Genomic DNA, 11561 nt, shown 5'->3' with positions numbered 1-11561 from the left:
TGGCCGCCGCAGCCCCGCGGCGGCTCCTCCTCCGCCAGGCAATTTGCTCTATTTCCCCCGCTTTCTTTTTCATAAGGATGCAATTTTCTGCGTGCTTTAAGGACATTAGAAGGGCGTTTGACTGACGCGCCATGCGAAACGCATTAACTGGGCTCGCGCGGCGGGCGCTGAGCACAGGAAGGGGCAGGTGGAGGCGGGAGCACGCCCCGGGGAAGGGGACCTGCCTGGTTGGAAGCGGGCAAGCGGAGAGACGGGGAGCGGGAGGTAGGAGAGAGGCAGGGGAAACACGGGTGGGCGGGGCAGGGGAGGTGGAGAGGAGAGAGGTAAAAGCAGACAAGGGCAGAGAATGTCCAAGGGGGAAAGAGAGAAAGGAAGCGGGGCAGGGAAGAGAGAATGTGGCATGGAGAAGAAAGTAGAGGTTAAAAACAGAGAAGGGAGCTGGAACCGCAGGAGAGACAGATTGGAGAAGGGAAGATGGGGAGCAGCAAGGAGAGGACGGTGGAGACAGGGTGCAGCAATGGAAGGGTTATAGAAGGCGAGGAAATGAAAGAGCCCACGGTCAGCTACCCCCCAGGCCAGGGTGTGATCTTGGGCACAGAAACGCGGGGTTTCTTTGCTTGATAGTGGAGAAAATGGAAAGGGATGGAAAACTTTCTTGCTGCGTTTGCATGCTCAGCTCCCTCCTTCCTGGGAGCACTTGCCGGTTTCTTCCTACTCTTCCAGAGGTGCCCCCCGCCCTCCGCCAGCTCTGACCCTGAAACCCCGGGGGGGTGCTTGCTCTCTAGTACTCACCAGCCTCAGGCGCTCTGTGCATCTGCTTGGGATCCCTGCTTGGTGTCTCTTGGATCCCGGTGCAGCCCACGCAGGGTACTGAGGCAGCATTCTCTTCCACGCAGAGAACACACCCTTTGTGGTCACAGACCTGGCTCTTGGAGGGGCTGGTTCCCGATGGAATGCTCAGAACTTTCCAGAGCCAGGAGGACACCTAGCTAGATGACTCTGTTCCCAGGAGCTCTCTGTAGAGTTCCTTTCCGTGTCTGAATGGTTGCTGGTAGATGGGCATGGACAGGGGGAGGTCTGGAGAGGTTTGGGGCCATGTGAAGACATGGGGTGGGACCTCTAAGTAGCGTTTTTTCTCTGCTTTGGAGCTTGACTGGAACCCAGCACCCTCCCTGAGCAGAGGCAGGGACAGGGCCAGTTTGCAGCAGGGACCAGCTGTGTGTTTCAGTCGGTGATGGCACATTTTTGCTGCTACCATTTTTTTCCTTAAGGCCTTTTACTTTTTACTTTTTGCATTTTGATAAATCATATGTAAATGGAGTATAATTTCTCATGTTTCTGATTGTGCATGTTGTAGGACACATCGGTCATGCAGCCGTATATGTACATGAGGTAATAACGTCTGTTTCACTCTCCTCCCCTTCCTACCCCTGTGCTGCTCCCCCTCCCTTCCTACCTCATCTAAAGTAACTCTATTCTTCCCTAGTGCCCCACCCCCCTTTATTGTGAATTAGCTTCCGGATATCAGAGAAAACATTCAGTCTTTGGTTTTTTGGGTTTGGCTTATTTCACTGAGCATGATATTCTCTAGTTCCATCTATTTACTGATAAATGCCATAATTTCCTTCTTCTTTAAAACCGAGTTTCTTAGAAGAAGGCTACCAAGTCCATTTCTCAGATGAGGAAACTGAAGCTCAGGAAAGGGGACTCAGGTAGTGAATGGAAGCCAGAGCTAGGTTATAAATTCAGGCCAAAATAATTTCCTGATTAGCCCTGTACCTGTATCCCCAAGCAGATACCTAAGGACAGTGTAACTGGCTGATCTTTGTCCCAAAACATGGCTGTGTTTTTTCTTTTTCTTCCTTCCTTTCTCTCTCTCTCTTCCTTAACACCCCCCTCATCCCCACCTAGTGCTAAGGATGAACCCAGGGTCTTAGGCAAGCATTCTACCATTGAGCCCAGCCCAGCTATTCTGAGACCAATCAGCAAAAAGCCTGAATGACATGGTCATGGAGCAGCAGAGCCTCCCAGCTCCCTGGCTAAGGGCCACGTTCCAGTCAGGCTGCCTTAGTTCAGATCCTGATTCCATTATGTTTTAGCAGTAGGACCCTGGTCCTACCCTCTCCTCTCTGTCTGTTTCCTCTTCCTTAAAATAAAAACCAATAAAAATATCTCATGGCCTAATTGAGGTGAATGGATACATAGTAAGTGAGATTTGTTCCTCACAAAGGATTTTTGTGAGTGTCCCTGGTGCTCATGGGAGCTACTAGGGCAGGGTTCTGGGTCAGGGGACAGGGCTGGTCATTGCTGCTCCTCTTCTTGGTGGGCTGATAGATGGAGAGTCAGCAAGGAGGATCCTGGGTTTTGGAGACAGGCCTGCACTGGGGTCCCCAGAGGGCCGGCAGCACCTTTCCCAGGTAACTCTGGCCCCTGATTCCTGTTCATTGTTTTCATGGAACTTATACCGTGTGCAAACCTCTGGGAGCTTATCAATGGATGGACTCCTGTGTGTCTTTCCACTGGTGTCTGCTTCAGAAGGGCAGAGAACCTGCCTGTCTTGCACCCCAGGTCCCAGATGGCACCAGAACCAGGAGAATACACAACAATCATCTGTGGACCACTGAATGAATGCCAAGTCACCTACACCCTAGGTCTGGTTATAATATATTTGTGCAGATCTCATATGACAATAGTTAGCTTGGCCTTTGCTCTCACAGAGCCTGCATTGCAACCTCCCCTCCTCCAGGGCCTCATAAAGTGAGCAGATGCATGTGATTGGCAGGTCCTGGGCAGCCTGGGTGTGGCCACGGGGAGCCCCACTCTGAGTGACTGTTCAAGGTCTTCTAGGTCAGGTTGTGTTGTTGCTATGCTTATACTTCTAAGGTCCTGCAGTGGGTGGATGGGCTGGCTGGCTGGATGATGGCCCAGCTGATTTTCACCTGTAAGCATTGGCTTTTCCTTCTGAGGGCTTCTGCTACCATCAGCATCAGAGAGTGCCCTTGAAGCACCCTGGGGGTTCCCAGGAATTCACACGTCCTCACCCCAACAAGCAGTCCCAACCAGGAGATGGTGGGAGGTGGTGGATAAACATCCTCACCCCCCAGGTGGTACCATCCACACTGGTTCTCAGAGTCCCCCGAAGGCTCAAGCTCCTGCTTCCTCAGTGGGCACTCAAAGGACACCACATCCTTTGTCAGCTGTGTGGCATGGCTCTGGTGCTCTGGTGCTTCTGCCTCTGGGCCTCGACCTCTGTAAAATGCACAGACTGGGAAGTGGGTGGGAGAGTAAGCACGGCAGAGAGCAGCTGGGAAAACGGCCAGAGCAGCTTCCTCAGGTCTCTGAGTTGTTGGGCCTCTGGCCTCTGGGGGAGATCTGATTTGAGCAATGAGGCTGCACGACGAGGTTTCAGACTATCTGATGAGTAGATGCTTTCTGAGTACCCTGCCCAGTTCAAAGCTTCTGGAATCTTCCATTGCTGCACTTTCCCCTTCAAGCAGCTGCTGGTTTTGCTTCCACCCAGCAGTGGCTGCCCTGGTGGGTGCAGGGGTCAGGGGAGAGCAGGAAGAGAGAAGACGGAGAAAGTGAGGAAGAAGCAAGGAGGACAGCGGGCTGCCTGCTGCCTGGTCTGCGTGATGCCAGCGGCGGCTGTTCAGAGACGCCTGGATGCCAGCCCACATTTCTTGCTCAAGGAGACCTTGGATGTTGTATGAAAATAAACTAGTAGGAGTTCTTTTGAAGATGGGACAGCATGTTTCTTTGTGGTGGGTCTGTGCCCAGCAGCCTGGCGGGATCCTGGGAGGCCAAGTCCATGTGGAGCTGCCATGATGAGGGATGTGGCAGCTTGCAGGAGGAGCCGGGAGGAGGAGGTGAAGGAGGGGGAGGGGGAGGGGGAGGAGGAGGAGGAGGAGGAGGCAGCTGGAACCAGTGCCATGGGGCCTGTGAGGGAAGCACAAGGCTGGATTCCTTCCGAATGCCTCATTCATTCATTCTTTTATACGTCCTTTTCCCAATTCCCTCCTTTGATTTTGCAACCAGAGCTTGATGATGCCCTATCTGTATACCTGTGTTCATGGCAATACTCTTCACAATGGCCAAGAGGTGGAAGCAACTCGAGTGTCTGTTGATAGATAAATGGGCAAATGCACTGTGGTCTGTATGTATAATGGAATATTATTCAGTCTTAAAATAAGGAAATTATATCAAATGCTAAATCAGGGATGGACCTGGAGAACACCATGCTCAGTAAAATAAGCTAGTGACAGAATGACAAATACTATAAGACTCCACTCATTTGAGGTTCTGGAGCAGTCAAAATAGAGAGAGACAGAAAGGGCAATGGTGGTTGCCAGGACTGGGGTGGACCTGGACCAACTCAGTTCTCCCCCTTCTTGTTTGGAGTTCTCAAGAGTAACGTTCAAGTGCGCTGGGAAGGTAAGGCCCTGGGGTGGCGGTGCTGGCTGGTGCAACACCCAGGAAACAAAGTCCTTCAGTGCTTTAGTCTAGAAAATTGCTTTACCCCAGAGTATAAAGCCCATAGCAGATGGCTTTCCAGAGTCCCTCAGCTTGGTGTAAGTGGGGCAAATGCAGACAAGACCCTCGGACCGAGGCAGAGTTCCTGGGCCCCCAGGAACTGCTCACAGTGGACCCTGGGCTTCTCTTGTCCTTGCTGCGACCTGTAGATAGCAAACCTGCTTCAAGCATCTTGTGTGTGTGTGTGGGGGGGTTTCTCTTATGGGATCAGACACATGCCAAGCATTGTACAGTGAATCTGCTTCTTTCAGGGGCTGAGCAAGGGGGATGGGGAGTCAGTGTTTAAAGAGGATAGTTGGTTTTGAAGATCATGAGTTCCGAAGATGGATGGTGGTTACAGCTACAAAACAACATGCATGTAACTGGCCCCGTGGTGCACACCTGTAATCCCAGCAACTCGGGAGGCTGAGGCAGGAGGATAGCGAGTTCAAAACTAGCCTCACCAACTTAGCAAGCCCCTAAGCAACTCAGCGAGACTCTGTCTCAAAATAAAATATAAAAAGGGCTGGGGATGTGGCTCAGGGGTTAAATGCCCCTGGGTTCAATCCTGGTATCAAAAAACAATAAAAACGAGAACAAAATAAAACTCCCAAAAAATGTGCATGTGTTTAAAACAACTGACTACCATACTTAAAAATGGTAAGATGATGGATTTATTATGCATATTTTACCATAACTTTATAAAAGGTATTGTGCCTACGTTGCACAAGATTCTGAGGTCCCCTGTCCCTTCAGAGAACATTCATTCATGCATCTACTGCCTTGTTCGTTTGGCCTTGAGTACTGCAATCTTCATTTGCTAATGCCTCCAGTGGACACTGCTGAGCACCCACAGGTGTGGGCACTGTCTAGGTTCTGGACACAGCCATGAGCAGGACAGGCAAGACCCCCACCCTCGGGAGCCTTCTCCAGCTTCAGGGTTAGACATGAGCAAGATAAATAAGTGAAGTTTGTGATATGTCACAAAATGTAAAGGGCCTTGGCGAAAATAAAATAAGGAAGGAGGATGAAGTACAAAATTAAACAGGCACCACCAAGGTGACACTGGTGCAAAGCAAGAGGGAAGAGGAAGGGACAGGAGGGCTGGGTGGCAAGAGGCCACAAGGCACAGTCAGGCCAGGCTTCTCTCTGCGAGAGGGTCTGATGGAGACCTGCGGGTCCCTTTTGTTGTGTCTGGGGGGTGGATTGAGGGACAGGCAGTGGGCTGTGGGGGAGATCGGTGCAGGAGGGAGGTGGCAGGGCTGCGACCTGGGTGTGCAGAGGTGAGCAGAGCCCCAGAGTCAGTGTGCGTCGAGAGCTAAGGCTCACTGGTCCCATGAGGAAGAGTGCGTCACTGTGGGCCTGTGCTGTTGGTGGGCAGGAGGGCCACAGGGGAGCGGCAGGCCCATGGTGCACCTGGCACATCAGTGCAAGGTGGTGCTCACTCGGTGGCTGCAGTTCCTCAGCGAGCAGTCCCCCAGCAGCTGGGACTTGGTGTCTGTGATAGGGAACCGGAACAGGTTGGGGACGCAGAGGAGAGGAGCAGCCTACTCTAACCAGGAGGAAGGAGAGATTCAGGCAGGGAGGGCACAGGAGGGTGTCCTGGATCAGGAAAGGAGCTGGGATAGACCAAGGCTTTGTTTGCATAGATCTCTGGGAAACAGCCTGTGGGCTGCTCTCCTTTGGGTGGTGGGTGCAGGTCCAGAGGAGCTTTCTCCCAGCTTCGGCCACCAGGGACGCCCATCGGGGGGTGACCTTCCATCACAGGAGATGTGCAATTTGTAGGTGCCTCCAGTGCATAGAATCACTTCGCAAATGACGATCCTGAAGCCCAGGACAAGCAGGTGAGATCTAAAACGTCATTGCTGCCTGCCTCCCTGCCTAGGGTCACCACCCCCCTGTGGTGCCATTGGTGGGCAGAGTGGAGAGCACCCTGGTGCTGGCACCTGCTCTGCCACCTACTCCCTGGACACAGGGTCCCCTTTCCAGAAAGGCAGGTCTGCAGGGGCGCACGTAGATGTCCCACACATGGTCGAGCCCCAGCCCTGCCGGGGTCCCCTGCAGGACAAGTCCCTGTTCATGGCTGTCCTCACCACAAAGTGCTATTTGTGATTTTTTTCCTAAACACAGTCCCTGTGAGTGACTCATGCATTTAATATTATTTTAATCTATTTTACACTCTGTATAAATGGGGCCGTGTGTTTCTTTTTATTAAAGGTGTTTTGTTTAGGCTGCTCATAATAAGACCAGGAAGGTCTCCACCAAGGCCAGGGAATTTATGGGGTCACAGAGTGGTTGGCAGCGTGGAGGGCAGCTCAGGCCATGGGATCACACAGTGGTCCTGCCATGGACCCAGCACACCTCCCTTCTAGGGCACAGCAGACCCCACAACCTGGGCTCCCTGTGCACAGGAGCTGGGGTGACTTGGAGACTTGTCTAAGTGATGGTCATTTCCAAGGACCCAGAGAAGGGGCTGGTCAGAGGGAAATACTGCTGGGTCCTAGTCCAGATATGGTTGGACACAGTCCTACCCCAGGCAGCCCAGGTTCTGTCCTGGTGGGGCTGACTGGGTGTACTTTTTTGAAAATCTTCAGTGTCAGGTGCAGGGGGAACCCACAGGTGGGTGAGAGCTAACCCTGCCTCCATCAGTTCCTGTATGCAAGGAGGTAGACAGGCCAGTGGACCCTGTCTTCCCCCTATGTTCCTTGAGACCCCTGTCTCTTCTCTAGCTGTGTGACCTTCTCTTCTGATCCAGTCCCTCAGTCATGCTGGCCTCCTGGCTGCTGCTTCAGCACCTGCCCCAGGGCCTTTGCAGATGCTATTTTCTCCGCCTAGACTCTCTTCCTACAGACCTGCGACAACCAACCCCCTCCAATTTCTCACAGCCACTCAGACACCATCTTTTTAGTGAGTCCCCTCCCCAGACGCTCATGTAACAGCCCCAGCTAGGTTCCTCTCCCCTTCCTTGCCCAGTGCGCTCCTTAGTTTGCATCCCCATGGAGTGGCACAGTGTCCTTATTCTATCTTGTCTATGTCTCTCTTACTCCACAATGAAATTTCCAAGCGCCTCTGTCTGTCATCACTTGTGTCCTCAGTTCCCAGGACAGTGCCTGGTGCACACAGTGCGTGCGATAAACACTTATGGAATGGGTGGATGGATGTGTTGAGGATGGATGTGTTGATTTACTGAGGCACATCTCTTGGTGAATCTATTGTACAAATTTCAGTATGTGCCCAGGAGTGGAATTGCTGGTCACAGAACATGCATAGGTTCAGCTTTTCTGGAAACTTCCAAACAGTTCTCCAAAGTCACCACACTGACTTAAACTCCTTCCATGCAAATTCTAGTTGTTTCACATCTCCCTGGACACAGCACGCTCCATCTCTTAGCATTGCCTTTTCTGTAGGTGTGTAAGGCTGGCTGGCTGAGATTTTAATTTGCATTAGCACCTTTTCATGAGTTTATTGCCACATGGCTATTCCCTTTTGGGAAATGGCTATGCAAGACTTTTGCCTGCTTTCTTATTGAGCTGCCTGTTTTGTTTTGTTTTGTTTCTGCACAAATCCTTGTCACTGCAAGCATCACAATTGTGACCCTGTTCTCCGTTCCTGCACATCTGTCTGGAGCTGGGTGTGAGCATGCAATTGTTTTTGCAATTCTGTTTTCATCCTGAGAAACCTTCACCTGTGGCTAATTCAGCTGGTGCTCAGCTGAAGGGTCTGTTTCCAAGCTGAATAAAATCAGACTGAGCTGGACTGGCAGTAGGAGGCTTTGGCTCTAGATGTCTGTCTCAGAAGCAGACCCCGTGCAGGATATGGCTAAGCCCTGGGGCTCCCCCATCCCACCTGGCCAGCCACATCCTTGCTGGAATACCTGCCTGCCCCGCCACCCTGCTGCTCTGTGAACTCCTGCTTCCGCTTCAAGATTCAGTTTAGAAGCTGCCTCCCTGTTCTCCTGGGGCCTACTCTGTGTTTGAGTCACTGCTGTCTAAGTATTTGTTTCCCCAGTCACTGGGAGACCTGGAAGGTCAACCTGGGCCTCTCTGGGTACTGAACACCGACCTGCAACATGCAGCAGGTGCCAAATGTGTGCTCTCAAAGGGCTGGGAGAAGCCCACCTCGGCCTTGGATCTGTGTTCTTCCATTAGGAAGGGATGCAGAGGCAGGACTTCGACACTGGGGCTTTCTGGTCACTGCGACCCACACTCCAGCACTGGTCAGTCAGTCCTGCCTCATGCCTTCCCCACCTGCAGGCTGTGAGGCACCTCACATTTCTCTTTAAACTCCTTCACCTTAAAGAGACATGGTTGGAGGATCTTCTAATTTAGTTAAAAACAAGAATCATATTGTTTTCATGTTTTTAAATTTTCCAATGTCTTTTAAACAATACTTTATTGGGCTGGGGATACAGTTCAGTTGGTAAAGTGCTTGCCTCGCTTGCACAAGGCCCTGGGTTCAATCCCCAGCACCACCGACAAAAGCAAAAAAACAAAAACTTTATTTCTAGAGCAGTTTTAAGTTCATAGCTAAATTGAACAGAAAATTGAGAGCCCCCAAAGGGTCCCTGCCCTCTCACATGCACAACCTTCCCCATGACCGACACCCCTCCCAGAGTTGGACATGCGTTACAATTGGAGAACCTACAGGGGCCCATCCGTACCACCCAGGTCCGTAGGTGACACTAGGTTGGCTCTGGAGGTGTGGACGGGTGTGTGACACATCTCCACCACTTCGGTATCACAGAGGAGAGCTTCACTGTCCTAAACACCCTGTGCCCCCTGATCCACTCCTCTTCCCTCACCTCCAGGTGGTCACTCATCTTTCCACTGTCTCACTGTCGACTTTTCTAGAACGTCATACAGTTGGAATCATACATACCTTTCCAGACTAGCTTTTTTCACTCACTAACACACGACAGACATCCCATGTCTCTTCATGGTTTGGTAGCTCATTTCTTTTTCGCTCTGATTGCTGCCTGAGTGTACCACATTCACCCCTCCACCCACTGAAGGACATCTTCGGTTGCTTCCAAGTCTTGGAAGTTATGAACGAAGCTGCTGTAAACATCTGTGTGCAGATTTTTGTGGGGACACAGTTTTCCAGCTCCTGTGGGTAGATACCAAGGAGCATAAGTGCTGGACTGTATGGTGAGACTGTGATTTGAGTCCATTCGCTTCTTAAAGATGGAACAAAGCACTTCTTTAAAAAAAGAAATGCCCTATCATAAGTGGAAAGCCAGCATCATTTTCCCATCAATGGAAGATAAGTTTAAACATAAATATAATGAAAGAAGAAAATCCTATCACTTCTGATGGAACCATGACCCTGCAGAGCTGGAAGCCTGGGAGCCCAAGGGTCGCCTAGTCTTTATTCAAAGGGGTGTGAGAAGGTGGTAGAAAGGTGTGCCAAGGATTCCTGTGCTCCTGGGTGTCTGTACCCACCTGGAGGCCTGGGGCCTGGGCCTGGGCCTGGCTCAAGGGTGAGGCTGGGTGGGGATGATAGGAGGGGCGGTGAGCTGGCCCCGCCCACCTGAGCCCCCTCCCTGTCGCACAGCCTCCCAGCCAGCAGCGCCCAGGGTCTTCAGCTCTGTCGCCCACCTTCAGCTCTGCCGCCCACCGGGCCACTCTCCTCAAGTGCAGTACCCGCCCCTGTACCCCTCCTTCCGCCACCCTGCCCCAAGAGGACAATTCTGACGTGCTCTTATGAAATGCGTACCATTGTTCTGAAATCTCAAACGGTGCCTGGCAAATACAGGCACACTGTTCGTATTTGTCTAATGAAATGAATGAATGAAATGAGTTTTTTATTAAATAATCAGAATCATGCTGCGTCTGGGCCTCCCTCTGCATCTTGCTTCCCCACTCTGCGTTGTGGTGTTTTAAGCTCTGTCTGTGTTGCTGGGAACCATCCCGCCCACGGCCCTTGACGCGCCAGGGCGTGCCCATCATGGTCTCCCAGTGGTGACTGCAGAACCGCCTCTGAACTTCCCTCCACCCTCAACACAAGCAGGCTGCTCCTGGGCTGGATGAGGGTGCTCTGGCAGGTAGATTCAGGCGAGAACTGTGGGTGTGGTTTATGAGGACACAGACCTCCCTTTGGTAATACTCTCAGCCACCTTTCTCTGGCTTGGGCAAGGCCAGCCATGCTGGGTAGCCCTTTTCTGTCAAATCTGCAGGCAATACCACCAGGCAGGAATTGGGGTCTGGCCTCCCAAGAGCCTGCTGTTCAGGGGAGCTGCTTCCTAGGGGCGCTTGTCAGGTGGAAACAGAGGTGCAGGCCTGGGCACACACATTCCCTACCTTTCTTGGAAGTGCCTTCTGGAAAGTCAGAATGTGTCCACTCAGGCCTGCTTCAGAAGCTCGCTCCGGAGCCAGAATGAGGCTGGAGGGGCGAGCAGGGGAGGTGGTCACATCTGGGATCCTGGACCCTGGTCCTGGAGCCCAGAGACAGTCAAGGTGAAATCATGTAAGAGGGACCTTCCACTGCCAGGCCTCTGGGTTCTGGTTCTTTCCTCTCCCTCCCTCCTTCCTTTCTCTCTCATCCTCTCACTCATACTCTCTATCCCTCCACCTGGGGCCCAGATAAGGACTGCAGGTAGCTCCCCTGGGATGCAGGGCCAGGTTTGCTCTGAGTCTTAGCCCCCTCCTAACACTGCTTAGGGGCACCAGGTCACCTTGACCTGAGAGATGCTGAAAGACCATTACTGCTCAGTTGGAGAGTTCAAGAGGCTCAGTCCAGCCACAGAGCACTCTGAGTGTAAAGAAGGTTCCCTTGGCTGATTGTGACTGACCAGTGCTGGCTCCTGCCTCCATCTAGCCAGAAGTCAGGTAGGATCGCAGTGCTCAGCTGGCCCTGGACCGCATTTTACAACTGGGAACTGGAGACCCAGATTGGGGAAGCGACAACCAGTGGGCAGATGAGCCCCTGATCCTTGGTCCCCAACACCAATCAATCATAGTTTCAAAGAACTTTCTGTTCTGGGGGAGAATGTAAGTGTCTGTGATCTTTTACTTCTAACCCAGCAGAAGTTGCTATTGTCAGACCATAGAAGA

Source organism: Sciurus carolinensis, chromosome 15, assembly GCF_902686445.1.
Source record: "Sciurus carolinensis chromosome 15, mSciCar1.2, whole genome shotgun sequence".
NCBI classification, from domain to species: domain Eukaryota; kingdom Metazoa; phylum Chordata; class Mammalia; order Rodentia; family Sciuridae; genus Sciurus; species Sciurus carolinensis.
The sequence above is the reverse complement of the archived record's forward strand: the minus strand, read 5'-3'. Positions refer to the sequence as shown.